Raw genomic sequence first — 27,454 nt, forward strand, 5'->3', positions numbered from 1 at the left:
GCCATTAAACATGGTGCAGCTCAAGTTCATATGTATTCATTTCTATAGACAGGATTTTGATACCATCAGCTAGGAGCGAAAGACTTTAGCAAGTTGTTCATCACAATGATCAGCTGAACTATGCGATCATCATCGTATCAAGAAACACGTTTCCAAGCGCTTGAAAGGGACAATACCTACCAAAAGGCAACCTCTGGGGACCTTCCGAATCCTGCAACAGATTTTACAATCAATACAGTGCAGTGATCATCGACTGGCTAATATAGACAGGATTGATACATCAGCTATAGGAGCGAAAGACTTAAGCCAATTGGTCATCACAGATATCAGCTGAACTATGCGATCATCATCGTATCATGCAGCAACACCCTACAGTTGTAAATTCGAAACTGACCTTCATATAAAGGAGTCCCGGCCTTCTAACTGGGGAGACAGTCAACATTCTAAAGAAGAAAGAAAGTTAGCTTTAAATCCAATTAACCATGTACTGCATGCATGCTTGTTTTAGTACAGGCTATCAGAATGGTTGGTGTTTCCTCAACAATAGTCAGAGTCCCTACCAACACTTATATTCATCATTTAAGCATGGATAATCATTGCAACGGTTGTTGTAGGGCCTTAGCATAGGCGGCGGGTGCGTTTTACCTTTGGGTAGGCTATAGAATTGCGTTGGGGGGAATCCGCCGCGGATTTATTTATTTATTTATTTCCCAGATGGTCTAAAAATGAGTTATTTAGCATACTTTTGCCAATGAATTAGCCTATACAGACAACGACTTTTGGACGTCTTTTTCTCAAGTCTCGAGTCAGTCAGTGTAGATTACCCGGCGGTGTTGCTGCCCCTCCGGGAGTCGCGGCTCATGGCCCTTCACAGACGGCACAGAGACAGCAGTCACTCCGCTGAACGTGTCAGTGTTGCTGCAGTGGTGTGAACTGTGAACCGTGCGGGCACTGAGTTCTGACAGCCGACTCACAGCTTCTTCTTCTGAATTAGGCTACTTTATCTTTGCCTTGAAAAATACATTTTGCGTTTTGCTGTTTCCCAAAACAAACCAGCGTGCGCTACTCTTTGCTACAAAGCGACTGGAAGGACGAGGTTTACAGACACACCAATAGTAGTCAATCATATGCTGATTAGGCCAGTTGCTGTAGTGTATAGCCTATATCCGATCAGCGATCACCAGGGGGCAGCGACAACACACACACACACACACACACACACAATAGCCTTCTATAATGCTGCGCACATATATTATATATATTTAAAAAAATACCCAGGATAATTTTTGGGAAGGCTAAGCCTTCCCTAGCCTTATGCACCCGCCGCCTATGGGCCTTAGCTTGTTGGCTAGTTATGTTTGAGGGCTGCAATTAAGCAAATTGTTCATCACATATATCAGCTGAACTATGCGATCATCGTATCATGCAGCAACACCCTACAGTTGAAAATTCGAAACTGACCTTCATATAAAGGAGTCCCGGCCTTCTAACTGGGGAGACAGTCAACATTCTAAAGAAGAAAGAAAATTAGCTTTGCATCCAATTAACCATGTACTGCATGCATGCTTGTTTTAGTACAGGCGATCAGAATGGTTGGCGTTTCTTCAACAATAGTCAGATGTCCCTACCAACACTTATATTCATCATTTAAGCATGGATAATCATTGCAACGGTTGTTGTAGGGCCTTAGCTTGTTGGCTAGTTATGTTTGAGGGCTGCAATTAAGACAGTCAGTCATCTAAAAGCAAGAATCAGCAATAGGAAAGTTAGCACTACCCGGGGAAATTACCTGCCGGGGAAATTACCTGCTAAGATTCACTTCACAAGTCATTCCTAGACTGTCATCTGCAATATTAAACCAAAATGTTTGGTAAGAATTAGCCTACACCAAAAGTAACAAGCAAGAGTTGTTAGCATCTACTGCCATCAGGAAAACAAACATCTTTCATAATTTTCAGAGAGATTGTTTTAACAAATCATCATTGACAGGTTAAGTACAGGCCAAATTAAATATCCTCATAATTACCTGTTTTGGATGCTTCAGCACTTCTGGTTAGATTCTGTAAAAATGCATAATAGGTTAACTGAATAACACCTTACTTAGTGATCACTCAATTACAAGTCACAAGTGCCTCAGAATCTGAGAAATTGGTGGTAAAAATTCATCATCTTTGTCAAGAGTAGCAAATAATTGTCATCATTGCAGCACAGACCATTTTTACCATAATAGCCTATTGTGACCATCAAGTGATACATACCATCAACCATGAGTCTCCTCACATCTTCAATACCTAATATTAAGGAAACTTGTTTAGTAAACAATCATGGATAATGGTAAGTTAAAGGGACACTTCATTCAACCCTTTTGCAACAAGATGTTATTTTAATGTTGCAACCATGGTTATAAAAGGATAAATCAAAACATCACCTCCTCAGACACTGGCACCTTCTTGACCAACAACAGTAGACAGACTGACTGACTGAGTCAATTCTCTGCAGCTATATATATATACCCCCCATGGCCCCTCCCACCAGACAGGACCAATCCATAGGGGTTAACATGATCCACCACAACATGTCAAATCTGCTTGGGATTGGCACAAAACACATTTTCATACATTTCAATTAATTTGAGCTTGTAGATCTTCTCTTTCTCAAGTCTCTAGTTTTCCAACGTCTTTTTTTTAGAGTTCAGTGTCCCTCAGTGACAAATAATCCTCCCTATCCACAGACACGAGTTGGTTTGGCCCAAATTGGCCCAATTAGTGTTCAGCTGTATAGCTTCTCCCCATTTAAAGTCACAGAACCAAATGAACATGTTTGATGGCTGAACAGGGAACATAGATGCCCCGTTTCCAGACCTAAGCGCAAAGCGGTTTTGCGCTGCGGACAGCAGAAGCTGTGATGCGTCATGTGTGTGCGCAGCTGGTTTTTAGACAGCTGGTGGATGGGAATTAAGCTCCACCTCCGCGGACGACTGACGCGGAGGAGGAGAGCGCTTCCGGGAATCTGGCCGTCCGTCGCGCAAGTCGTCCCGAGGAAGTGGAGCTTCTTTTCCATCCACCAGCTGTCTTAAAAACCCGGTTTTGAAGCTGTGCGAGGCTGAAAACGTGCGCGGCTCTTTTGATAGTGTGGCAGCACCCATTATGGTGTTTTAGTTTGTCCTATACCCTGACCGGCATGTAGGGAACACATTTTCCAAGAAGAATATACAGCCAGTAGAATATTAAAGTAAAACTACAGTGGCTATAGGCTATTATGGGTAATGTATACACTGACTAATTTACCTCAGAGAATGTTTTCATTCTGGATAAAACCATAAAAATGGTCTATGTTCTAATCTCATGGAATAAATGGATGATCAAATGTAGGAGTCAAGAGTGGTCTGATCACCCACAACTAATAATTGACCTAAGTTATATTAGTAGTATGTGAGATTTACATGAGTAAAGGCAATCATAATTTAAGTAATTTCCCCTCATTGCTGTGGTAACACAATAAATGAGCATGCATTGCACTATAAGTCAGACGACTGATTGTGCTCTGACGCAAATTTTATTCAAAACAAGGTAATTAATACACAACTGAAGTAGTCTCAGGGGACAGCAAGACAGCACACATAAGTACATTTGTACAATCTTGTCGAGGAGTACAACCCTCGCCCTCACAGGGGATGCAAAAGTTCAGTGGTATATGGTTTGTCGTATTTTAAAAATAATAATAAAAAATAGTGTTTGTTTGTTTGTTGAGTAATCAGTTCAGATGATCGAGGGTTGAGATGGCTGGTATATAGAGATACCAGTAAGATGCCCCCTGAGGGCGAGAAGCGACCTATATAGGGCGAGGCCGCGCTGAAACAACAGAGCTTATTAACACGGCACAGTTGAGAAGCAGGAGTTAAACTATGAATCTGGTGTCAGTGAGGTCAGATGTAGAGTTGTTAACCCATTCTGACCGGGCACCCATTTTGGTGTTAGCATCATGTCATGCTTTAGCTATTTAAAAATAGCAGATCTACAAGCTCGTAGCACGCCACCGAGTGGCGCGCTACGAGCTTGTAGGTCTGCTATTTTTGAAAAATCGAAGAACGACTGTGACATTTTTTAGAATCTGATCTCAGGTCAGAATGGGTTCATCAGACCCGTGTGTGTCCGGTGGAAACCTCGTATTAATCTGATCTCAGGTCAGAATGGGTTAATTCCAGACCGTTAGGAATGCACCCAGGGTGCTGCCGGGCCGGCCCGAATCCGGCGAGCCGCCCTGCGGTCCCTCTACTGTACCTGCTGTACTGTAGCCTACTTTCACTGTAGGCTACTGGCACACCCAGTATATGTGCGTGTGTCAATCAGGAACAAACGGTCTCTTTCACAGCTGCCAGTTCCTCTCTCACGTTGCACACAATGAGCACCCGTCACGTGTGCTCATTGTGTGATCATCACGATGCACTCCATACAAATCCAGCATGGAGTGCAAGCGACAACCAGGTGCACTTTCAGAGTGCAGAGTGCATGCCACTTAGGTGCACTTTCAGAGTGCAGAGTGCATGCCACTTAGGTGCACTTTTTCATTGTGCCACTAGGTACATGGTAAATGGTGCATTTAAAGAGCACCTTTATCCAAGGCGCTTGGGAATTAAAAACATAAAATAAAAAATGTCCTTGGACTTGCCTGGCCTCTCCAATCATTAATGTTACAGGGTATAAAAAAGTGCTTCTATACACACACACACACACACACACACACACACACACACACACACACACACTAGGCCTACACTGAGTCATTTTACAAAAGGAGAAATAGCTCATTCTCCAGAGTCATTGTCGTGCATGTGTGTTCCATTTATGAGATGAGATGAGATGAGATTCAATTTATTGTCAATGTACAGTACAAGTACAGCACAGCGAAAGGTATTTTCGCATCTCACCAATGGTGCAAACATGTCAGTAAGGAGGATACATTATTTACAGTAGTAACAGTATTAACAGTAGCATGAGCTGAGCAGTAGTCATTTAAATAAGTAAATATATATATGATTCAGTATATATATGATTGTGTTTTCAATTTTTCACTTCCTTTGTGCTGTAAATGCTGTGGTAGTGTGTAGCCAAATGCTAGTTGTGTGCACTGAATGAATGGTAGGCCTATGTGTGTTTCATTTGAAAATATGGCTGTGTGTACCAAATGAAAACACCAGTTCCATTTTGGGAACAGTTAAGAGATTTGATAGCAAAGAGTCATCATGGAAAAGGAGAGTCAGGGTTTAGCATTTTGTGTGTATTGTTTTCAGATTTGTGTGTGCAGTTTTGAGAATTCCGTTAGGTTGTGAAAAAAGTGTGTTAACAATCGTGAAAAACTGTAATTGCCCCCCCCCCCCCCCCCCCCCCCCGCACAATCGTAGCACTAAAGGTTTTCAAAGAGATATACCTGCCAGGCGAGTAGGATACAAAGAGATATACCTGCCAGACAGTATAGGATACAAAGAGATATACGTGCCAGACAGTATAGGATACAAAGAGATATACCTGCCAGGCGAGGATAGGATACAAAGGCTGAATCACCCATTCCCAATGGGTGATTGGGGGCCGCGCTCTACCGCAACGGCCAATCAGCTGTCCACTACTTCCTCGCTTTCTTGTAGATATACTGGTGTTGCCGTGCTGGGAACAGCTCATAGCCAATTAAGCCATATACATTGCTGATCAGAGCTGCCTGCAGAGGGAGAGAGAGAGAGAGAGAGAGAGAGAGAGAGAGAAAGAGAGACAGACACACACACACACACACACACACACACACACACACACACTCCAACATGCCATGCAACAATGACACTCTAAGCGACAACCTGGATGGATGTGGACGTGGTTTTTGGGATTTGAGTTTCCTCGTGAGTTATTGGAGTTTGTTGACGTTCTCTATTGCGATAAATTGCTGCCTGCTATATTTGGCATTAAAACACAGACATCCCAGGCATCCTCAGTACACAATTTTGGCGAATCTAGCGGTGTGTGATTTTTTAGAAGCCCTTATTCTATCCGTACATGTGCTGCCCAGTGTGGTGCAGGGGAAAACTGCAATATTAAGCAAATGGTGCATAAGTTTTGTACCGATATTTGGCGATTGCATTGTAGCGTGCCAGCTGACTTGGACCTTACTGGCGGCTGAACGTTACACTTTCATCTGCCAGGGAATCCACTACCGCCAGATCGTCACGACACGTCACATCCGCTGGGCTTTGTCAGTGATCTGGACCATAGTTTTGCTTTTGAACACCTACCATCAAGTGGTCATTCACTGCAAGTTGGATATAGTCGCAGGCAGGCCCCTGCAGGACACGCTGATCTGTGACCCGTTGACGTTGGAGAAGATCACAGAGCTGACCTCCGTAGACTTGTGGCTTCTCCGCGGGCCGCCCGGAAGCATCCTCCTCTTGGCCGTCGTCAGCATCTTCACCTGCTACTTCCGGATCTTTCGAGCGGCGAGGAAGGTGGCGCGGGACCTGCGTCAGAGCAACAGCAGAGCGGCGTTGCACGTGGGCTGCTACCTCGTCATGTTCCTGGCGCAGATGTTGCCGTTCTCTTCGTGGATCGCGATGTCCGTCGTGGATCAGGTTCACCCGGGGACGATACCGCGAACTCAGAGCCAACGCGTGATGATAATCATGATGATGGTCACTCCGTCGGCGAACGTGCTCACCGTGATCTGTTGCAACAAAGAGTTTAAGGAAGAATTGCTCCTTATTCTCTCCTTTAAGGGTAGGTGTCGAGTGGGTCCTGCAGAGCTTAGGGCTCCCGAGGAGATTGAGATGAGGGAGCTGCAGTCGCCGCAGATACAAGGACGGGCTTGTGATTCAAACGGACAACAATAGGTATTGATTCTATTGTTGTTGCCATTGTTGTATATTAGCGACTATGCTTCTTATACCATCAAATCTATAATTAGAAGTAGTGCTATGAGGCTGAGCTGCATGTCGGCAGGAACTATAGTGTATGACGCGTTTCTTTCAATCAAATCCAGAAAAGTTCCTTATTGTAGTTAATTAAGGTGATTTATTGACAAATATAAACGAGGTCCAAAAATGTACTGAAATGTTGATAAATGAAAAAACGTATAGGTATGAACGATCAGATAAAGGATTAAACGGTCAACAGAACATATTGAGCCTATAGAGAGCTCACCCCCATTCTCTCACTGAACGCCACTGCCCAGACACACAGCTGACATTGTGTTTTTGTGGTTTTTAAATGAACTTGTGTTTTTTAATGTTTTACTGTAAAGCACTTTGGTACAACGTTGTTGTTTTAAAATGTGCTATATAAATAAAGATGGTATGGTATGGTATGGTATGGTATAAAGTAAAGTGATTAGCAAACACACAGTAGGAGCTCATCAATCAGGTAAGGGCTGTGCGGCACAGCGAAAACCCAAGCGTGGGGAAAAAATAAACAAATAGAATAAACAACAAACAAAATGCATATTTTGGCTCCTACAGTACATTGTTATTATTGCTATTATTATTATTATTACTAGATTTATCTGTTATTGTTTGTTTTGTGTGATTTAATGAATTCATTTCAATTCAATTCAAAAGAGCTTTATTGGCATGAGAGAATGTCTACATTTACATTGCCAAAGCAAAAGTGGACCAAAACAATCAAACATAAATAATGTATAATTATGTAAGTAAATATTTAATTATAATTAGGAATAGGATAAAAGTGTAAACAGAGCGGTGTTATATTGCAGCTTTGAGGGAAGACTTAAACTAGGGCTGGGACTTGATTAAAAAAACATAATCTAATTGATTTCAAGCATTGTAATTAATTAATCAAAATCATTTCAATCGCATATCAATATTTGACCTGAGAAGTAAAACAGATTTTGGTAGGTCTATATCACATTATTGTTCCCGTAATTCATTAATCTCAATGAATCAGTTAGAGTCCCAGCCCTAACTTAAACTGTTAAAACAAATGGTGTAAAATCTGCCTCCCTCGGTTTCAGTTTTAAAAGAATAAGGTCGCGAATACAAGCGGCCGAAATGAGCTTTCTGGAACATCTCGGGGTCCCCCAGGAGGAAGTCACTATAATGTTGCTCTGGAGAAGGAAGTCTGGAGCTCTCTGGTGGAGCTGTTGCCCCCCCGCGACCCGACTACGGATAAGCGGTTGAAGATGGATGGACATGGATGGACATACTGCTTTACTATATAAAAATGTGATCTGATGTGCCCCCTCGCCATTTTCAACTGCCCTCTCAGTCATTTCATGCTGGAGCCGAGCATGTAATGGAGCAAGATGTTCCACAATAACTTGGCCCATGTCATTGGACAGTAAAAGGGGGAAAAAAAGTATTTATTTTAAAGTATGTGATGTAATAGTGGGTGAGGGGCTATAGTACAGTCATCTGTGTATAGTGTGTAGAGGGAACGACTGAGGACACAGCCTTGAGGGGCCCCTGTGTTGGTGATAGTTGATGAGAATGATGTGTCAGTGTGTGGAGCCTCGAGTGGAGGCAGGAAAAATGGTCAATTTGACCTTGAAGACGGCCCGTGCGGTCGGTGATGGCCTTACACTGCCGTCATGCAAGTGTTAAAACTGTTTCTTTCTATATATATATATTCTCTATACATTCTGTTTTCAAACTGCAAAACCTTGTGAGCTTTACAGAATTTGTTTTTGCACTTCCCTGCAGCGGGGAATAAAATAATAAAAAATAGTGTCAAAAGATCCCGAAGAAGAAAAAGAAAAAGAAATGTAATGTTTATCATAATATTGTAATGTATCATAATATTGTAATGTATCATAATATTGTAATGTATCATAATATTGTAGGTATAGCTTGTTGAAATGTGCCTTGCCTATCATATCTGCGGTGTCTCTGAACAGTAGGTTACGCTACCGCTCCACTAGAAATAATTATTATTATTTGGTGCGATTATTGTTATCGAAGCTTATAGCCCAAAAAAAGCAGGTATAGCTATAGGATTACACACATATATCACTGTAAATCCCTGGAACATGTGACGCGTTTAAAGTTACCTAAACACCATGTGTGTAATAATAAAATGCCAAATGTTTATTAATGGTCATACAATACAGTACACACTAAACCCAAGCGTTTAGTTTATAAACTGTTTTAAACACATGTTTTCTCACGTGTTATAAGCTGTTTTAAACACATGTTTTCTCACATGTGTTCTCGTGAGATGTTCTCGTGTTCTACTGTATTTTATGACCATTAATAAACATTTGGCATTTTATTATTACACACGTGGTGTTTAGGTTTAAACGTGTCACATGTTCCAGGGATTTACAGTGATATAGAACACGAGTTCACTCAAACGCCTCACGAGAACACCTAGTGTTCAAATTCTAAACACCTCTATAATATGACTGACTTTGATTGTAAAAACTAAACACGTTTATGTGTTTAAAGAAGTGTTACTGGCGATTAAACATGTTCTTCTGTTTATAATCTAAACACTGTGACACGTTTAAAAAGTGTTACAAATGTGTGTTATAAACAGTTCATAACCTAAATGCTTGGGTTTAGTGTGTATGTACACACGCACGTGCACGCATGCACGCACACACACACACACACACACACACACACACACGCACGCACACGCGCACACGCACACACACACACACACACACACACACACACACACACACACACACACACACACACTGCTGAATTTGTATTTGTGTAATGATGCTGCTGATATTTGTCTATAGTACTATAGTAGTATTTAAAAAAATATATGAACTAAATAAATATCATACTCAATATCCTATAATTGTGTACTTGATTGTATTGATTCTGTCGCTCTTATCTAAGTTACATAAAGACAAGATCACATAAAAATTACTATAATTGACGCTGAAAGAAGACTGAAGAGAATATTGTTTGAATCCAACTTCATTTTATGAAGTTAATGGCCCCTAATTGCTCCCTAATTGGCCCCTAATTGCCCCTAATTGCCCCTAATTGCTCCCGATGTGCTAGTTGGTGCCTTGCATGGTTTCCGCTGCCATCGGTGTATGAATGGGTGAATGTAATGCACAATCTATGTAAAGCGCCTTGGATAAAGGCGCTATATAAATGCACCATTTAAAGAAACGGTCACAACCGGATCAGCGTTACCACTTGGCCACTTAACCCCCCGAACCCACCTCACCCCTGGCCACTTTGACAGGCTGGAATGGCTTAGCTAGGGTCGATGACAGAGTACAGCATCTTGCAACGGGTCTGGTGGTGGTCCACAGGATGTCGATACACCACCAAGATACCATCTGGTGGTGGTGGGGGGTAAAAAAATAGCTATTTTTGGCTATTTTTTGACCAGATGAAGAGCCTTGGCGCGAAACGTCGTCAATAAATGTATCTGTTGGAGCATATGAGTGTGCGGGGTGCCTTCTCTTTTCACGTTTATAATCAATACAGAAATACAATACATAATGGACCGGAAATGAACAGGGTTAATTGAAAACCACCATGCTAACCATGAATCCCTGGAGCGGTGCATGCTCTGTAGGCCAGGACAGTGTCACACTATTTTGATATCCTGCATGTTATATCCTGCATGTTCTCCACATGATCACAGAGTGGGTTGCCCAATTAACGTCCATGAGTCAATCTCCTCAACGCTGCTATTTCCCTCTGTCCATGCTGCAGTACCGGTTCTAGGCCTTTAGAGGCCCCAAGCAACATAATATTATGAGGCCCCCCCTGCCCTGCCACGCCGGGGGGGGGGGGGAGTCTAGAAAAATCTGTAAATTTGCCATGAAAATGCTTCAATCTGGTGCACTTTGAGATCAAAATTAAGAAGCTATAGGTGGGGGCCTCATGTGGCCAGTAGCCCATGTAAGGGATAGGGGATACATTAAAAAATATATAAATATATATTCTCCCTGTGATGAGGCCCCCTCAGTGGTTGAGGCCCCAAGCGACCGCTTGGTTTGCCTATGCCTAGAACCGGCCCTGCCATGCTGCATATACTGAGAACAATACTATACTTATCATTCATTCATTCATATCCTGCATGTTCTCCACATGATCACAGAGTGGGTTGCCCAATTACCTTCCATGAGTCAATCTCCTCAACCCTGCTAGTTCCCCCTGTCCATGCTGCATAAATATACTGAGAACAATACTCTTTGATTTCTGTGACTAATGACAGGCTCCTGAGGTGACTCATCTTGGACCCTTAATCCATAATGTCTTCGCATTTGAGCCACGGACCACCATTTGATGGGATTTAGCCTCTCAGACCCAAAACTAAAGAATATTTTGTTGTCGTTGGATAATTCCCTTCCATGCCGTATTGAAAATGTTGATCGAAATAGCAATTCTTCTAGATTATCTAATTGTGTTCAATGCAGATGTTTCACGGGAACAAAATGCAGGAACTTAAAAAAAAACATGTGTTTTTATTTTCCTAAATCGTATGAATGATATTGCTTATCAAAGTGGGGTCCGGGGACCCCCAGCAGTCTTTGAGGAGGTTGCAGGGGGTCCCCAGCAACATTTACAAATATCATTATAAATCTAGCCTTTTTAACCACTATACAAGCACACAACATGTCACTATAATGGCACTGATCAGCGTTACCGCTTGGCCTCACCCCCCGAACCCACCTCACCCCTGGCCACTTTGACAGGCTGGAATGGCTTAGGGTCGATGGAATGGCTTAGGGTCGATGTCATGACAGAGTACAGCATCTTGCAATGGGTATGGTCCACAAGATTTCGATACACCACCAAGATACCCACCTGGTGGTGGTGGGGGGTATTGACGACGTTTCGAGCCAAGGCTCTTCATCTGGTCAAAAAATATAGTTTTGGTGGTCTGTGGCTCAAATGCCCAATAAATAAATAATGGACCTTGAAATGAACAGGGTTGAAAAGCACCATGGTAACCATGAATCCCTGGAGCGGTGCATGCTCTGTAGGCCAGGACAGTGTCTAGCAGCTGCATGCAACTCATCCATCGCCACTAGGGGGCGCAAAAAAGGGCCTGACCGCCAGTTTCTATACATTTCTTTATTTTATTTGTATTAGTATTTTTTTTGCCCAACGTTATACACGTTTTTAAAAAGGCGTTGTTGGCAGTGTGGGAGTTAAGTCCTTGGCAGACATTGAGTTTTAATGTGACACCTCAGCTATGGCTGCACCCGTGGATTTGTCTATAAATGGTGCATTTATATAGCAGCTTTATCCAAGGCGCTTTCATTAGTGAATTACATTCACACATTCATACACAGATTGCGGCGGAAGCCATGCAAGGCACCAACCAGCACATCAGGAGCAATTTGGGGTTCAGTGTCTTTCCCAAGGACACTTCGACATGTAGACAGGAGGAGGAGGAGCCGGGATTCGAACCACCGACCCAGGGATCATTGGACGACCTGCTCTATACCTCCTGAGCCACAGTCGCCCGTCTATAGGTCACATGACCTGCACACCTGTTTGAGACGTGTGTCATTCCTACAGGCTCATACGACGTGTTCAGAAATTGATTGATTGATTGATTTATTAACAGCTTGCAGTACATTTCAAGTACAACTCAATACAAAAAAAAACTGTTAACTGTGAGTGGACGACACCATAAAGCATTACACTTGTTTACAATAAATAGGGCCCACCATTTTCAATTCATAAAAGCGCACTGGCCTATTAGTTTGCATTTCACAGTGCGCTCAGTGCGCTATTTCCGAATGCGCCCATAGTCATGTGTGTGTGTCTGACTGGAAACACTACTCATCCTGCACTGTAGCAACGCCTCGGCACAGTGACTTAAAGCTGCTATAAGCAATGATATTATGATATGTCAACATTTTAATGACCTCAGGTCCGTTCTTAATTGTTTAGGGGTTTCTGTTCATACAGTTCCACGTTTGAATGCTCCAGGTGTTTCCTATCAGCCAATCAAGTGATTACTAGCAGCTTTGTGCTTGGTTCAGCCACAGTAAAAGAAGGCAGCTTCTATTCAGTTTGATGTCCATCCTGGTTCTTTATGTCCTTGAGAAGCAACTGTTTTTGTTTAGTTTTCGTTTTTGTTTAGAGGACTGTTTATTTTTGTACAGGTGCTGTTGCTAGTCATGGCTGCCAGTTCCTATACCTGATGATGTGTGGGAGTTCAGACTGCTCCAGAATAACAGAATAACTGCTAGCTTACATAACATGTACATTTTTGCTGTATGTAAACACAGCCGCAAGCCGTACAACCACGCAGCAAGGCACCAACCTGCTCATCAGGAGAAATTAGGAGTTTGGCGTCTTGCTCAAGGACACTTCGACACCAACTCATGGTCATGGGGGAGCCCGGGTTCGAACTGGGAACCTTCCGTTCCACCCCTGAGCCACTTCTCAATCTGTTCAACAATTATAACGAGGGTCACGGAAAATGTGCCACAATCTGTACAATTATACCCTTTCTCACAAATGTCACTTATTGTGGACGGAGTTTGTTTAATGTGTTTAAAGTGTTTTATGAATGCTATAATATGCTCGTTCTGTATGAAGTATAAATGTATAAAGTCAACTCGGAAGACATAAGAGATAATGCTACTCTAATAGATCTCTAGATAATGCTAGATTGTTCTCCTTTATGAACCCTCATCATGTGTCTCTTTAGAACATAATTTACAGTGAAACATTTGCCACATAGTATACAACTATAGGGCTTTTCCCCTGTATGGGTCCTCATGTGTCTCTTCAGATCAATATTCTGAGTAAAGTTTTTTCCACACACTGTACAACTATAAGGTTTTTCCCCTGTATGAGTTCTCATGTGTATTGACTGGTGACTAATTTGCCGAAAAACTTTCCCACAAACTGGACAACTGAATCGCTTTTCCCCTGTATGGATATTCATGTGTCTTTTCAGACTTCCCTTTGTATTAAAACATCTGCCACAATCTGTGCACTTGAACCCATTCTCCCCGATGCGACTTCTTGTGGATGAAGTCTGTTTTACTGATTTCGGGCCCTGGGACCGCTTGTTTCTCAAAGCCGTTTGTCCTTTCACGTCTTGCGTCTTCGGTTCTTGTAAATCTTTGCCGCTTTCCTGCCACTCATCACTGTGGCGTGGAATGGGGAGGTGGACGCCACAAGATGGTTGTGGCGCTCCATGGTCCATGTGTTCAGTCGAGGTGCTGGCTACAGGCTGATCTGTCTCTGTGTTTTCAACACCATCTTCACATTTCACTGGAAATGTTGACACATCAGCAGCCTCTAGCCTTCGAAGCAGCTCATCTTCACTTTTCACTGCTACTATTGTCAACGTTGCCCCATCAGCCTCCTCTGGTCTTTGAAGTAGTTCCTCGTGTTCCTCTTTCACCCGTGGAGGCTCCTGGACCAGACTGGAGGTCGACGCCTGACCTTCAGGTGAAACCTCTTTACACACAGGGAGGTGCAGGGAGTCTGAAACCTCTTTACACACAGGGAGGTGCAGGGAGTCTGCACAAAAGAGAAAATGGGAGAAAAACACGACATGATTAATTTGGAGTGGTTCCACAATTGTCATTTGATTCTAGATAGTGTTCAAATGTACTGTTATATCAAGATAAATGCTTGATTTCTCATCACAGAAAGAAGGTATGAAGTCTGCACGCCGTTCTTTAAGCTCCCAGTAGTTTACATCAGGAATCAACGTTTCGACCCCTCCGGGTCGGCACCCGTCGAATTTTTTAGATGTGTGTGCTTCCCGTTTGGATGTTCTCTCTGATTTATCATCAAAAAGGAAAGGAAAGGTACTATGTTTACCCTGCAGGGTAACTGGACTAAGCTCAAGAACTTGTTTACAGCCAGGCCTGCATGCTCATAGAACATTTCATGGTAGAGGTTCAATGCCTTGTCCAAGGGCACTTCAGCGGTGGTCATTTTAACGTGCTGGTCCGGGGATACGAACTATAGCAACCTTCCGATATCAAGACCGCTCTGCAAACCGTTCGGCCACCGCTGCCACATCACCACACACCCACCCAAATGTTGGTTGACAAAATCTTCCACTAAAACTTTCACAGTCGTAGTTGTTGGAATACCCCCTTTTAACCCATTCTGACTTTTGAAAATGACTAGATTTTTCAAAAAAAGCAGGCCTACAACAAGCCTACAAATAGCAGATCTACAAGCTCGTAGATCTGCTATTTTTCAATAGCTAAAGCATAACATAGTGCTAACACCAAAAGGGGTTCCTGCCCAAAATTGATTACCGGTAAACTACGTTTTATAATAGGCAGTATGTCTGATGAATAAGTATTAAACTAGCATGACTTATACAACTACTCCCATAAAGAAATTACAACTACAATTATAATTTCAGCAAAAGTAACATTTTAAAACCCACTGATAACCCATATTGTTGTTGTTGATTGACAGTGTTTAAATGTGTAGCCTTTAAACCGACTGTTTTCAAAATAACCTCATAGCTATGTGAAACTAACTTTTTGCAGTGTGTTGCATTTACCAACCTGCTCCGTGCAACAATTGCAGTAGTCTGCATTGGTGCTCATTCTCCTGTGGTTTTAAAACCATTCCCAGTAGTCTGCGTTGGTGCTCATTCTCCTGCCTGGAATGAAGCACTTTTTCCTCAACGTACTCTGTTACAATCTTTCCGACAATCCCAAATATCTCTTCAGCAGCTGCAGATAGGCGCTCGTTGACCAACGACTTCAGTGTTTGTAGTAAATCCATGTCTTAATTAAAGCTCTCTGTGTCTTTAACCCCACTCAATTCAGCCTTCAAACTCACTAGAAGTAATACAATAAAACAACTATTAAAAAGGTTCTATAATAAGTGTCTTCAGAAGCTGTTTCAGACTGAGTAAGATTTTGAAAACCTATACTAGGCTATTTCTAACCCAGAAGACATTGAGCTCTTAACAAGCCTGAGAACAAGTTAAAGTGTCACCACATGCACACAGACCGCCCTGCTACTGTACTTACAGATGTGGTCTGATGGCCAATCAAGAGAGAGGGATACTGTACAATGGATGTTTAACTGCCCCCCCCCCCCCCGACACACACACACACACACACACACACACACACGCACACACACACACACACACACACACACACACACACACACACACACACTCACACACTTGAAATCACTGCAACTCAAATGTAAATGAATCATTCCCAAATGGTATCAAGTACCGTTTAACAATCAGACAATAGGGGAAAAATGACCTCGCCTTGTCTAATTGTAATGTAACTGGAGAACAGTGTGTGCGTGTGTGTGTGTGTGTGTGTGTGTGTGTGTGTGTGTGTGTGTGTGTGTGTGTGTGTGTGTGTGTGTGTGTGTGTGTGTCTGAAACGTTCAGTTTCATGTGTACTTTGTTTCTGTGTTCTTTGATAGCCTATACTAAAGATAAGACACATTTATTTTATGTGTGACTGACAACCTGTTTCCACTTTTACAGACGTGCAGTGTATCACGGTCAATAGACAAGTAAGATATGTGTACTTTTAATCAGGTATGCAGTGGATTGCTGTTTAGTGTTCACGTTTATTTGTGTGTGTTGGTTTAATCAATGATTATATATAGCTTTTATTGATTGATAATTATTTTGTTCTTGGTTTGAGTATAGGGTGCATTCACATGATTTGAAAGGTTAACTAAGCTTTAGTTAACCTTTCAAATGTTTAGTTACTAAACAACTGTTGTTCAATAGAGCGTCGCAGTCCCGCCCCCTACCAGGGCCCAGGAAATGATTCTCCGTTCATTTTCCTCATAGACTTTTCAAAAAGTATTTATTTAAAGACGTTTACGCCGCGGACAAAGCCAACTCTTGTCGTGACAAATCATGACAACAAACACATTTTTTTGGGCCGAACAAATAATTAGAAAGAAGGAAAAAAACGGCAGGTTACAACACTTTTTTTTTGTTGTTTTTCTTCTTTGTTATTATTTGTTTGGTCTAAAATATTGTGTGTGTTGTCATGAGTTGTTACGACTCGAGTTGGCTTTGTACGCGGCGTAACAGTCTTTAAATAAATACCTTTTGAAATGTCTATGGGACAAATGCATTGGGAATCATTGGGCCCTGGTTGGGGGTGGGACTGCAACGCTCTTCACCCTCTGATTGGCCCATCAGACACACCCTCTGATTGGCTCATCAGACACACCCTCTGTGAGTATTTAGCAGGGCTCTGTAGAGCTGATGTGCTATAGTGCTTAATTGAGCTGAATAAGATCTAAACATCCCTTTTCTAGAATAGTCAAATATAGAATTTGCTTTGACATACATTTGATGTACTAGATTATTAGAAGACATTGTGTTTTTTTACTTTTAGTGATTTGAAAGTTTGGTGTACAGTCAGACAACAACTGCGGAGGTCTTTCTTAATCGAGCAACTCCACAAAGCCCACCACCTGCATCTGCGGAAGATATATTTGGTCACAGCGGAGAACGAGGACGAAGCTTTGCACTCCCAAGAATGCAGGAAATTGACCGACAACGCAGACTACCGGGTACGGTTTTAAAAACAATTTGTGCATTCTGATACAGATGTGCTGGTTGCTGCATAGTGCATACAGTCCAAAGTATACCACAGTCTAAGTATAGTGATATATTAAGCCCTACACACACCGGGTGCGCAGCGACACGGCACAGGTGTTGCCGCGCGGCAACGCCTGGAAAATAGAACGGTGGCGTATCGGAGCGTCAGGCGAGGCGTGAACGCGCGTCGGACGGAGCCGGTGTGCGATAGGTTAATTGAAAATAACGGAGGCGGCTGTTTTGACGTGCGGCGTTCGCAGACGGTGTGTGTAGCCCTTTACAATGGATGCAGATGATAAAAAATCAGTTTCTGGTTCTTCTTCTACATGGTTTGAAACATATTTAACACATAACATTGGTTTGTCATACTATGATGTTACTTCAAAGTGACTTTCTCTCATTTTATCCTTTCCCTATAGACTCCCTGCAGGCTTCCTTTGAACCTCTGGGCCAACACCTCCCTGTGTGTAAAGAGGAGGTTTCTTCTGAGCAGCAGGAGAGGAACCTGATCGGTCGGGCCCAGGAGGAACCACGGGGTCCACAGGTCAAAGATGACGAAAACGGAGAGAAAGATGCAGATGTGGAGGACCGTGGAGCATCTCAACCGACTAGTGGTGAACAACTCCTCTTCTCAGGGAATACAACGAACCACAACGAGTGGGAGGAGACCAAGGGAGTCCAGGCAGCTTTAAACGCTCTTAAATCATGCACAAGAAGGAACACGAAGCCTTTGGGCAACAAACTGTCCTACTTCCAGGAAGTCAAATCGTCAATCAAATTACGATCCAAATCCACGAAGGGTCAAAAACATGTGAAGAAAAGCAAGAGATGCAAGACGCCAGTTAGTCGTAGAGTTGGTGGTGAATCTGTGCGTGATATGAACACCCACATGGAGATTCATACGGGGAGAAAATCTACTGCGACGTCTCGCCGATACAGATGCAGGATTTGTTTTCAGGCATTTAAACACAGGGCAGAATACTTCCCCCACTTATTAAAGTGCATCCACTGCCTTCACGGCAAACTCTACACCGGCGTATGAATGAACAGATGCTCATACATCGTTACGTTATTATAATATTCCATATCATTACATTGGAATATTGGGTTGACAATACTAATAGTGTCCAGCTCCCAAAACATGCCGTAACACACACATGTTTATATTATCTTTTTGAGCTAGTTTTGCAACGTTTTGATTACTTTGTTCTCTTAATTGTACATACATTTGATTTTGTTTATTTTCTTATGTCAATACGCCAATTAAATAGATTTAATGAAAATTGAGGATGAATCTAGTTGTGGGCTAGTTTTGCTAGTTTGACATAGCTCTGTTAACACATTAGCCTACTTTATTCTCTTAATTGTGTATACATTTGTTTTTGATTTTTTTATTATGTCAATACGCCAATTGAATTGATTTAATGATAATTGAGAATGAATCTAGTATATTATGCATAGTGATACTATAGTATAGTGATATGGATATGGTTTGGACTGTATGCAGCGATATATTACATAGTTCCATGTTTTAACCAGACTATGCCTAAAGTGACCCACGCCATTGAGAAAGTGTGTTCAGTCTATCACAAACTGTACAATATGAATAAATAGATTTTTATTAATCGTTTTATCCTCTATTATTATTATTACATTCCCATACCATTACATTAGAATATTGTGTTAATCGTATTAGCAGAAATACAATACAAAATGATTACACTACAACATAGCATTCCACCCAAAAGTCATGTAGATGAAGGGTTTGTGTTTCTGTAGGTATTTCATCAAATTCACCATGGAATATTTATATTTCCATGGTAAATAGATGGGGAAAAAAACACATGCATTTAACAGCTATTTCTTCAGTGTTTGACTCTCAGTTACTCTCATTAATTGCTGGGTGTGCTTGACACCTTGTATTGAATTACATCTGAATAGCAAAGCTATAGACCAAGCACTCAGACAATCAACACGTACAAGTGATTCGTTGGCATTGTTTTGTCTGCATGTAACGATGGTGGCTCATTTGCAATTGCTTGGTCTATAGGTTTACCATTGAGTTTCACAGAATGATGGGTCATTGCAGTCTGATAGCAGTATACCAGACAATACAATAATGTTCCTATTGGCATGGCATGGTAAACAATTGGTGTCATTTTAAACAGCAACAAACATGAGACCATTCAGTTCCAAACATTTGTAAGATGTGAGATAATAAGATTTTTTTTGTTTTAGCTGTTTCTGTATACTATGAAATGCACTTTGTGTATTTTAAGATTAATACACAGATGGATGAAACCATGCAAGGCACCAACCTGCTCATCAGGAGCAATTAGGGGTTCAGCGTCTTGCTCAAGGACACTTCGACACCAACTCTGGTTCGAACTGGGAACCTTCCGTTTACCAAGCAGTCACTGTGTCCGTACAATTATACCCTTTCTCACAAATGTGACTTATTGTGGATGGAGTTTGTTTAATAAAGTGTTTAATGAATGCTAATATGCTCGTTCTGTATGAAATATAAATTGTCAGCTCGGAAGACATAAAAGATAATGCTACTCTTCAACTAATAGATTGTTCTCCTTTATGAACCTGCATGTGTCTCTTTAGAACATAATTTACAGTGAAACATCTGCCACATAGTATACAACTATAGGGCTTTTCCCCTGTATGGGTCCTCATGTGTCTCTTCAGATCAATATTCTGAGTAAAGCTTTTTCCACACACTGTACAACTGAAAGGTTTTTCCCCTGTATGAGTTCTCATATGTACTGTCTGGTAAAACTTTTCCCGGAAAACTTTCCCACAAACTGGACAACTGAATCGCTTTTCCCCTGTATGGATAGTCATGTGTCTGTTCAGACTTCCCTTTGTATTAAGACATCTGCCACAATCTGTGCACTTGAACCCATTCTCCCCGGTGCGACTTCTTGTGGATGAAGTTTGTTTTACTGATTTCGGGCCCTGGGACCGCTTGTTTCTCAAAGCCGTTTGTCCTTTCACGTCTTGCGTCTTCGGTTCTTGTAAATCTGCAGGAGCTTTGCCGCTTTGCTCCCACTCATCGCTGTGGCGTGGAATGGGGAGGTGGACGCCACAAGATGGTTGTGGCGCTCCATGGTCCATGTGTTCAGTCGAGGTGCTGGCTACAGGCTGATCTGTCTCTGTGTTTTCAACACCATCTTCGCATTTCACTGCCATCAATGGAAATGTTGACACATCAGCAGGTCTTTGAAGTAGTTCCTCGTGTTCCTCTTTCACCCGTGGAGGCTCCTGGACCAGACTGGAGGTCGACGCCTGACCTTCAGGTGAAACCTCTTTACACACAGGGAGGTGCAGGGAGTCTGCACAAAAGATAAAATGGATGACATGAATTAGGCCTATTTGGAGTGATTCCACAATTGTCATTTGATTCTAGATAGTGTTCAAATGTACTGTTATATCAAGATAAATGCTTGATTTCTCATCACAGAAATAAGGTATGAAGTCTGCACGCCGTTCTTTAAGCTCCCAGTAGTTTACATAAGGAATCAACGTTTCGACCCCTCCAGGTTTTCATCAGGAAGGTCTCCCTGATGAAGACCCAGAGGGTCTACTCTGCACCCGTCAACAATTTTGAGATGCGTGCTTCCCGTTTGATGTTTTCTCTGATACATTGTTATGTTATTATAATATATTCCATTGGAATATTGTGTCCAGCTCCCAAAACATGCCGTAACACACAGATGTTTATATTATCTTTTTCTGGTTTTGTGAGCTAGTTTTGCTAGTTTGACATAGGCTATATAGCTCCGTTTACACATTACTTTATTATCTTAATTCAAATTGTACATGTTTTTGTACTAGTTTTTGTTTTTTTATTTCCTAATGTCAATACGCCCATTGAATAGATTTAATGAGAATTGAGAATGAATCTAGTATATTATGCATAGTATACTATAGTAGTGATATGGATATGGTTTGGACTGTATGCAGCGATATATTACATAGTTCCGTGTTTTAACCAGACTATGCCTAAAGTGACCCACGCCATTGAGAAAGTGTCTTCAGTTGATGTCTATTACAATACAAAACTGTACTCAGCAATATGAATACATTGATTTTCATGAATTGTTTTATCCTCTATTATTATTATTACATTCCCATAGAATTAGAATACCGTGTTAATCATATTAGCAGAAATACAATACAGAATTATTGCACTACAACATAACTTGACAGTGCGGACTCCATCCAAAAGTCATCTTCCTTCATTCCCAGTAGATGAAGGGTTTGGGTTTGTGTAGGTATTTCATCAAATCACCATGAGATATTTATATTTCCATGGCAAATAGATGTGAGAAAGAACAAAACACATGTATTTGCATTAAAGCTATTTCTTCAGTGTTTTACTCTCATTCATTGCTGGGTGAAGCTCAGACAGCACTCAGACCAACCAACACAACCAGAAGTGATGACTCATTGTCATTGTTTTATCTGCATGTAATGATGGTGGCTCATTTGCAATTGCTTGGTCATGGTAAACAAGTGGTCATTTAAACAAGAGATGTGCCGATACTGTATCGGGTCATATCGGTATCGGCAAATATGCCAGAATGACCACTGATCCGACACAGGGATAAGGGGTTGACACTATGGCAGGTAAATACAGTGTTGGGGCATGATGTGGAGTTTGCTTTGGAGTTGCCCCAAACTGCAAGTGCACATTTGAGTGAGGAGTCTGCTATAAACACAACACGAGATATATAGCTATAAACACTATTCCCGGTCGGTGGACTTCAAAATAAGATCTTCATTGTTATTCTCTTATCGGTATTCTGTATCTGCTAACACAGAAATTGTGGTATCAGGATCGGAAACGAAAACGGAAAAAAAGTTAATTGAGACATCCCTAATTTAACCCTTGTAATAAATGCATTTTTTTTGTTTTAGCCGGTTTGTGTACTATGAAATGCACTTAGTGTATTTTAAGATGGGATACTTTTGATATATTTAGCATATATTATTAAAGAGGGAATCTTGAAAATACAATAAAGTGGCAGCACACGCTAATAGCCAAAGTGCCTATATTTTATTAGGTATAGCAGTGTAACCGAGTAAGACATGAATAGCTCTAGGTGAAGTTAACTTTTACCAGTCACTTTAAAGTCAGAAGATGCTGTTTCATGTGTTTGTTTGCTTGATTAGATGTTTTAGTACGTTACAATGTATTCTGTATTGTTTTAAGTGGAGACTGTATCGGAAAAGTATCAGCACTTATTTGTCATATCGGGTCAAATCGAATATGCCGGTCTGCACCGATCCGACACAGGGGTACGGTACGGTTGACACTATGGCAGGTAAATACAATGTTGGGGCATGATGTGGAGCTTGCTTTCGAATTGCCCAAACTGCAAGTGCACATTTGAGTGAGGAGTCTGCTATAAACACAACACCAGATAGCTATAAACACAACACGAGATCACAACACTGGTATCGGTATTCAGTATCGCTAACACAGAAATCGGGACATCCCTAGTTTTAAGCAACAATTATATCAGCATGGGACAAGGTGAGATGACATAGTGCTCCCACACTGTGGAAGGCCTTACCCCGGACAATTAAAAATGCAGAGTCTGTTGAAGGTTTCAAGTACAAAGTTAAAAACTCACTTATTTAGGTTACATTTTTATCTTGTAAACGTTTACTTTTAGTTTGACTATCACTCTTTGTTGTGTTTGCTCCTTTGTGCCTGTTTTAACTTGATTGTTTATATTGTTGTTTTTACTGTACAGCAATTTTGTAACTTTGTTTTGAAAAGTGCTCTATAAATAAAATGTACTTAGCCTACTTACTTACTTACAGTCAGATGTTTAGTTTAGAAGTTGATAATAATGTTGTACATGGTTTGAGTAGTGAGAGCCAAATGTTAATTTAAATTTGCAGTGATCTGGAGGGTTTAAGTGGGGGCAGTCAAACAACTCGTCCAGTTCTTCTCTCCGATTGGCCCACCGGACCACCCTCTGTGAGTATTTAGCAGGGCTGTGTTGAGTGGTGATAGTTAGTGCAGCCAGAGGATAACACGAGAGCGACAGGAGCCATATCATTTTCTGCCATACTGGTTATTGGCAATAGATTTAAAATATGGATTTGCTCCAGACACTGGGGTCCTTCTTAGAGAGACAGCGCCCTGCCTTCTTAATCGAGCAGCTCCACAAGCCACTGTCTACGGCTGCTACTGAGGAGATACTTAGCATCGCTAGATTAATCACGGCAGAGTACGAGGAGGAATCACTGAGCTCCAAGCAGGACATTGACCGCCAACGCAGACTACCGGATATGGGTTTAAAACCAAACATCACGTTTCACAGAGCAGGTTGGTACTTTTATATGATTTGAAGATGCAACCAAGTAGTTCATATTTTGTGTAAATGCAGCTGCAAAAGGATTGCTAACTTGAAGTTAGTTTTACAGATCCACAACAGTCTATATTACAGTGGATGCTTTGAGAAACAACAGAAAAACTATGTATAATATCCCAGTCAAATACGTTACTTTGCCCAAAATGAGGAAAGATGTGGTAATAAATAATATAGGCATATTAAGTTGTAATAACTTTCTCTCATTTCATCTTTGGTCTAGAATCTCTGCAGATTTGTCAGAACTTGTCAGAACTACTGTCAGAACTATCTCCAGACCAACACCTCCCTGTGTGTAAAGAGGAGGTTTCTTCTGAGGAACCGGAGAGGAACCCCGGTCTGGCCCAGGAGGAACCACAGGTCAAAGATGAAGATATCAAAGAGACAGAGTCTCTAGTCATCACCTCAACTGAAATGGAAAAACAAGCCAATGCAGATGACTGGGGAGTATCACAACCGAGGAGTGATGACCAGTTCCTCTTCTCACAAAATAATATAATGAACTGTGACGAGTGGGAGGAGAACAGACAAGTTCAGGTAGCTTTAAACGCACTGAAATCACGCAAACGAAAGATTTTGAACGGACAAATATTGCCTTTGAGCAAAAAGTCCAAATCCCAAACCATGAAGATTCAAATTGTGAAGAAAAGCAAGAAGAGATACAAGATAAGCATGATACCAGTTAGTTGTACCATTTGTGACAAATCAGTGTACGATATGAACTCCCACATGGAGATTCATACAGGGAGAAAATACTTTCGTTATAGATGTCGGATCTGTGCTGAAGGATTTCAACACAAGGCAGATTACTGGCCTCACTTGTTAAAGTGCATTCACTGCTTCCACGGTGCACTGTACACCGGCATGTGAATGAAGAGCATGGAATATTGGTCTTGCTTCATAAACACACCTCAACATTTACCACGCAATGCATGTACTTTTATTGCTACTTTATATGCTAATATTATCATGATACAGGGGGAAATGTTGTTCATATTCTGATGAAGTATCAAGTATGTACTATTTCAAACCTGTACTTTACCCCCAAAATGCTATATGCCTATGACTGCAAAATGCATAATTGCTACTTTTTCTAACGATTTGACAGCTCTTTTATTCAACATTTTTTTAATAGCATAATTGTACATATGTTTTTTTTATTCTAGTTTTTATCATGTCGATATATCATATACCAGTTTTTTTTTTACTGTGTTTTAACTACAACAGGCTGTGTTTTTGTCTGTTGTTACAAACTGTACTCAGGAAAATTAATAAAGAGATTTTCATTAATTGTTATCGTTTTGTAATTACTTTACATTTGAGTCTAACATTATTAGCACACAACAATACAATATATTGTATTATTTATCACACTGACTACAATATTCATTTTACAGGGAATAGCTAAAATGCTTAAAGGACCACTTTTTCTACTCTGTCTGTGGGCAGTTCAGAAACCGTCTTCCAGTGACATCATCGATGGGGAATACAAGCTAATAAAAACTGCAGGCTTTCTAGTCCTGAAAAGTTGCAATGTGAAAATGGAAGCCATCGTTCTCACGATAATGAAAATCTAAAAAATGATCTGCCTAATGATGATGGAAGACGGTTTCTAAACGGCCCACAGCCCTCCTATGAGACACAGACTGAGTAGGGAAAAAAATCATGCCATTTTATCATGATTATTAGTGAGGACCTATTATATGAAGATAGGTTGAAAAGTGGTGAAGTGGTCCTTTAATTTGTAATTGCTTGCTCGTTATCCAAGGTTTACCATTGAGTTTTACAGAATGATTGACCATCGTTTTAGTGCATTATAATCTCCCTGGATACATGGCGTGGCAAACAACCATGTGATAACTCTAAATAAAACTTAAATATGATTGGAAATGCATTATGTGATCCAACACTGGTTTACAGCTCAAATAATATGCAGGAGATTCATTTTAACTGATTTTCATATCATTCAAAATGGCAGGTAATCTAGAGGTCGGAGGCCAAAGGTCAGAGCACATGTTCGGTATGAGGAGACGAGGTTTCATTGCCGACGGTCAAACGGTTCATGAGCTATATATGCACGTTCAAAGTTTGCATTTTCAATTGAGTGCTATAGCGCCACCCTTTGGCCAATGGTTGTGGGCTTCTCATCCTAGCTCACCTCTACCATATTCCAAGTTTCACTATTTTTGGCAGAAGGAGAAGGACTGCTTGGTCCTTTAATTATTACACTACAACATAACTTGACAGTGCATTCCACCCAAAAGTAATCTCCCTTCATTCCCATGTAGATGAATAGGGTTTGTGTTTCTGTATAGGTATTTCGTCAAATCACCATGGAATATTTATATTTCCATGGCAAATAGATGTGACAAAGGAAATAGAGCATGCACCTCCACTCTAGCCCAGGTGCTAGACAAAAAGGCAGTACAAAATAGAGTCTGCAACACTGGTATGAAACTCAGCTCCACTGGTTTGAATAGATGTGACAAAACACATGTATTTGCAAAAACAGCTATTTCTTGTGTATGACTCTCATTAATTGCTGGGTGTGCTTGACACCTTGTCATTGAATTACATCTGAATAGCAAAGCTATAGACCAAGCACTCAGACAATCAACACGTACAAGTGATGACTCGTTGTCATTGTTTTGTCTGCATGTAATGATGGTGGCTCATTTGCAATTGCTTGGGATTTACCATTGAGTTTCACAGAATGATGGGTCATTGTTGTATTCTGATTGCAGTATCATACATTACAATAATTGTAATATTTATATCTCATGGTAAACAAGTGGTCATTTAAACTAGAGATGGCCCGATACTGTATCTGTATCTTAACAGTATCGGATCGGCCCTTATTTGGTCATATCGGCAAATATGCCAAAATGATCCAACACAGGGGTAAGGGTTTGACACTATGGCAGGTAAATACAATGTTGGTGCATGTGGAGTTTACTTTAGAGTTGCCCCAAACTGCAAGTGCACATTTGAGTGAGGAGTCTGCTATAAACACAACACAAAATATATAGCTAGATAGCTATAAACACTATTTAGTTGAGTTTTAATATGCACGTTCCTACCCTGTCCTGACTGATTTGCTGCATGCAGTGTTTTTATTTATTTTATATTCTTATATTCAATTTTGTTCTTTGCCATTGTTCTATCATTTTAACTATTTGTGTTTTATTGTATTCCATTTTTGTGTCCTGCCCTGTGAAGCACTTTGAGCTGCATTTATGTATGAAAGGTGCTATACAAATAAAGTTTATTATTATTATTATTCCCGGTCGGTGGACTTCTATTATTAACTGTTATTGTTTTGTAATTACTTTACATTTGAGTCTAACATTATTAGCACACAACAATACAATAGATTGTATTATCACACTGACTACAATATTCATTTTTCAGGGAATAGCTAAAATGCTTAAAGGACCACTTTTTCTATACTCTGTGTCTCATACTCATACTCTGTCTGTGGGCAGTTCAGAAACCGTCTTCCAGTGACATCATCGATGGGGAATACAAGCTAATAAAAAC

Source organism: Protomyctophum bolini (genome assembly GCF_963924005.1).
Source record: "Protomyctophum bolini genome assembly, chromosome: 8".
NCBI lineage: Eukaryota > Metazoa > Chordata > Actinopteri > Myctophiformes > Myctophidae > Protomyctophum > Protomyctophum bolini.